Genomic DNA, 5548 nt, shown 5'->3' with positions numbered 1-5548 from the left:
CATTGTATTTAATTATGTACCTTTCCATCTACATCTAAATTTGTAAAAAAAAAATCAATAATCATTAACTTCAACATGCGAATGAGTCGAAGCATAGTGGCCTAGTAAACGGACTATTGATAGGGTTTATTATGTCGAAGTGGAACGAAAACACTCTTTTCTACCCCTTGATAGGTATGGGACAATTCTTTGCACAATTCGACCTAGCCCCACAGTAAGTTCAAAAAGGCTTGTAGTTGAGTGTGCTCAGAGCATAAAAAGGTCAACCACGGCGTTGCATTAACAAGAGATTTCCTTTGGCAGGATTGGTCCTTGGGACCCGAGGATAGATTTAAGAAGTGGAGCCACCCAGATTTTTGATGCAGGTGGGGTGAGGGGGTTTTTAAGCGTCTGCGACGTCTGAGGTTAATAATTCTTTGAGTTTAGGTTCTAAGTCAAGTTTAGTATCATTTTCAACTAAATCAAAGATGTAGACATAGATTTCATCCAAATCGGTTCAGCGTTTATTGATTTCCCATACAATCCTACACCTTACCTTTCATTTTTAAGGGATTTTTTTGGAATAAAAACTATCCTATGATCTTCCCCGGGACTCAAACTATCTCTATACCAAATTTTATCTAAATCGGTTCAGCGGTTATTGAATCCCTATACAAATTTCCACCTCCCTTTTTACACCCTTTGGGGATTATTTTTGACATTAAAAGTATCCTATGTTCTTCCCTGGGACCCATACCATCTCAATACCAAATTTCAACTAAATTGGTTCAGCAGTTTAAGAGTGAAGAGGAATTTAAAAAAAAGTATTTTTTTCATATTTTATGTGTTTTTACTTCGGAATGGTGCCGGAATGATATCATGAATGAATTCGGCATCCCCGATTTATACGAAAACGATACCAAACTTGGCCTAGTAACTAAAATGATATAGATATCAAGATAAAGTTGAGAGCCCCCCCTAAAAATTTACATCAAAAATCTCGGTGGCTCCACTTCTTAAATCCATCCTTGGGTCTTAAGGACCAATCCTGCCAAAGGAAATCTTTTGTTCATGCAACGCCGTCGTTTAGGGCTTCCACCCTCGACTATTGCGTTGCGGGTACTAGACGACAATTATATACATAGAAAAATACTTAAATACATAGAAAACATCCATAACACAGGAATACATATTCAAACACACAAATAAATGTTTTCCCCTGATGATTTGACCCGTGACCTCGCTTGGTAGGCAGGGTCACTAACTCACTATAGGTATACCGACTAAGCTAGGAGGCCGTACAATATACAGGTTGGAACATTTCTAGACACTGAGCTGAAAGGATAGTGTTATCTAAGTGATCTACAATCGTGTAATTATAATCGTAAAGCTGAATTTAAAAGTAAAACAAAATCATTCAAATGAAATATTTTTATATCTGTGACAACCCTACTAAGTTATTTACATTTTAATTTGACACATGGTACAATAATATACTCCGCCTGGTACTCCATTCCGAGATTCACGTATGACCTAACTGACACGCGCCTACGGCATCATGCTGTTTACAGGTTCTCAAACTTTGAAATGTGGGAGAATTTTAACCAACGGTGAAAATTATTTTAACGGCATTAATTTTAAGTTATTCATGTAGAACCATAGTAAAATAAAATAAATCTAATGTATTAAATTAAACTTTATTTATCTATACAAGACAAACGTTTGAAAAACTAATTCACAGTTACACATTAATTACCAAGCTTACGGCGTGAAAAGTTTGGAAAACACTGCGACTGCTGACACTGAGCGAGAAGGAAATAACAATTAACACGCGTTCGACAAGGATGACGGTCAGGGCATGAAGTTATCTAGATCCGAATTGTCAAATGTGCACAGCGCTATCCTGTGTTGCCAGTAGTATAAACAGAATTACCCGAAAGTCTGAAATTTCTTTCGTGAATCGGAAGATATTGCTAACGAGTAATTAAAAATGACGTGTTATTGTAAAATTTAAGCTAAAATACATATAAATGAAAATTATAAAGAAATATTTTAACTTATTAACCATAGGTATAATGTACCCATGTAACATGTTATGTTGAAATAAAGTGGCAATGTTATTGTGACGTAGGCCCGTGTCACTCTGGGAATGGAAGACCATGTTTTATTAGACCATGATTTGACACATGTCATGTCATTCAATAGGATCTACTTGCTAGGGTTGAAACTTGAAACATACAGATTTTCGCACGAATGTTTAACAAACTGTATCTCAAAAACGGTTAGAAATTTTAACGTGATTAATAAGTGAAAAATAAAGTACGTAGCCTGAACAATTCCCAGTTTCTATTTTACCTACCAGTACCTTTTCATGCATTCACATATACCTAACATAAGTGGGGCGAATTTTATTTTTATTATTATTTATTTATTTAACTAGCAGTTCGCCCCGAAAGCCGCCTTGCGATTTGCCAAAAAGATCAATTGAATGCAGTGCTACTTAGTCGTCAAAGGATCGAAAACCGTTTGCGATTTATTGCAAGATCTGTGGAGTACTTAATTGATAAAAATTTAAGTCACCTTAGAGATTAAAATAAACTGTATCTGTGGTAAGCGTAATCTTTCTTGTCAAATGCTAATATTATGTATCTTTTATTTCGTTTTGTTCTTGCTAATTATTATAAAATCTTAAATTAAGAAACAATATTATAAATGTGTAAACCGAGCACTTTCATTTGATACCAAACTCGATCATACTTTCTTGCAATTAAAATGACCAGAATAGTAAGACTCCTCACAAATAGCTTTTTAGCATTTTAAGCTCTTCTAGTTCAATAACCTCTTGTTCGAGCTTCTCAAAATTTAATGACTAAAATATAATGCCATCAACTGTACGTTCACCCAATTTAATTTAAATTAGAATAAATTTACTTAAGTTATTGTGTATCAAACTATCCTCTAATAGTTCAGCTTAAAAACATCGAAATGCCGGGACGCGCCCCTAGCCAGCCGTGTGTTCCAAGTTGAATGTAAGAACTTCACTTCGCTTCGCTCGCTCTCGATAAAGTACAGAGTTATTCTTAAGAATAGTCACAGGCCCGCAAAACTCAACAATGAGTTTGACTGTAGGGTCATCAGTCTCTAGTTATTAATCGAACGAGCGAGCGAAGCGAACGAAGTTCTTACATTCAACTTTGAACATGCGGCTGGCTAGCGGCACGTCCCGGCATTTCGATGTTTTTAAGCTGAACTGTCAGAAGATAGTTTGAAACTCAATAACTAAAGTAAATTTGTTCTAATTTAAATGAAATTGGGTAAACATGTAGTCGAGGGCATTATATTTTAGTCATTAAATTATGAGCAGGCTCGATCAAGAGGTTATTGAGCTAGAAAAGCTTAGAAGGCCAAAAAGCTGTTTGTGAGGTGGCTTGCTATTCTGGTCATTTTATTTGCCAGAAAGTATGTTCGAGTTTGGTATCAAATGAAAGTGCTCGGCTTACACTACTATAATAATATTGTTTTTAAATTTACCATTTTGAAATAATTAGCAAGATGAAAATAAACATAATATAGGTATTTGACATTTGACAGTAAATATTTCGGCTTACCATAGATACAGTTTATTTTAATCTATATGGTGACTTAAATCTATCAGTTAAGGGCTCCACATACCTTGCAATAAATCCTCGCGATTTTTGATCCAATGCAGCCTATAGTGCGACATAAAATAGTAGAAATTAAATAAAATGGAATTCAAAAATGTCCATACAAAATTGTTGCCATGTGTAAGCATTTTACGTCCAAAATGTGACAGTTACGTAGAAAGTGGCGCCCTCATTTATTAACCGACTTCCAAATCTCAAGAGGAGGAGTAGGATTGATAATTCGATTGTGTGTTTTTAGGGGTCTGTACCTCAAAAGGAAAAAAAACGAAACCCTTATAGGATCACTCGTGCGTTTGTCTGTCTGTCCGTCTGTCACAGCCCATTTTCTCCAAAAGTACTGGACCAATTAAGTTAAAATTTGGTACACATATGTAAATTCGTGACCCAAAGACGAATATCTTACGTAAACAAATGAATTTTAATCATGGAGGCCACTTTTGGGGGGTAAATGAGTAAATTAAAAAAATAAACTATATCGTGTTTACATATCAAATGAAAGAGCTCATTTTGATAATGTCAAATATATATTTTTTGTAATTTTAAAATAAATAGTTTAGAAGTTATTTAAGAAAATAGCCAAAAAATTACCATTCCCTCCCCCCCTTTATCTCCGAAACTACTGGGTCTAAAATTAAAAAAAATATATACAAAATAGTTCTTTACCTATAGACTTAGAGAATATAACCAAACGGAGTGGCCATTAAAAGGCGTTCCCCTCTGTCGAAAATAGGCGGCCAATGGTCAACGACATGTCAACCACATGTATGGACTGACGTTTATCTGACATGGCTATGTTTACGTTACGTATACATTTGATGTGCCCCTCCCCCCGCAAAAAACGGCAGACTATGTTGTACCGAAAATTATAGACATGGCGTCTCCGTTGGTTATATCCTCTAAGCCTATAGATGACAGGAAAACCTATTAGAAATGTGCAGTCAAGCGTGAGTCGGACTAATTACTTAGTTTTTGATCTGACTCCTACGGGTTTTTTTTAAAGGCAATTCACTCGCGTTTCACATATAAAAAATACATTGTTAAAAATTGGGTAATGTACGGAACCCTTGGAACGCGAGTCCGACTCGCACTTAACCGGTTTTTTTTAAATGTTTGTTACTCCATATCCCCGTCATTACTGGACCGATTTTGAAAATTCGTTTTTTGATTGTATGTATATACATACAGATTGGTCCCGTTTTTGTCAAAACCCAGTTCCGATGATGGGATCCATGAGGAATCGAGGGAAATCCTCAAATCTTAAAGGCATACATATAGTGATTTATTTATTTTTATCAACAAATCAAGCATATACATTAAAAAAAGTGACATTTGATGAAGTGGAACTGCTGATGATGAGCAGAACGGAATTCTTCAACGTCGCATAGTTCACGTTTGGCGATTTGTCCTCTTCGTTATGTTTGTTAAGCAAGTTTTTAAGCCACATTTTTGTCAAGCTCGAGTTCTGATGATGGGATCCATGAGGAATCGAGGGAACTCCTCAAATCTTAAAGGCATGCGTATAGAGATTTTTGTACTTATTTTAATCAGAAAATCAAGAATTTTTATTAAAAACTGTCGCATTTGATGAAGTGGAACTGCTGATGATGATCAGAACGGAACTCTTCAACGACGCACGTTTGGCGATTTCGAATTTCGATTTTGACGGAACTGGCCCTGGACCCAGACCTGGACCTGGATCCGGGCTCTTATCTGGACCTGAAGCCGGACCTGGACCTGGACTTGGACCTGGACCAAGACCTAGACCTGGACCTGGTCCTGGACCCGGAACTGGACCCGGACCCGGACTCGGACCCCGACTCGGACCTTGACCCGGAAACCACTGATACCTAAACTAAATAAACCACTATGATTACCTACCTACCATAAAATATAGGTACTTATAA

The sequence above is a fragment of the Cydia splendana genome, chromosome 1 (assembly GCF_910591565.1).
Source record: "Cydia splendana chromosome 1, ilCydSple1.2, whole genome shotgun sequence".
NCBI classification, from domain to species: Eukaryota; Metazoa; Arthropoda; class Insecta; order Lepidoptera; family Tortricidae; genus Cydia; species Cydia splendana.
This window is presented reverse-complemented; position numbering follows the sequence as displayed.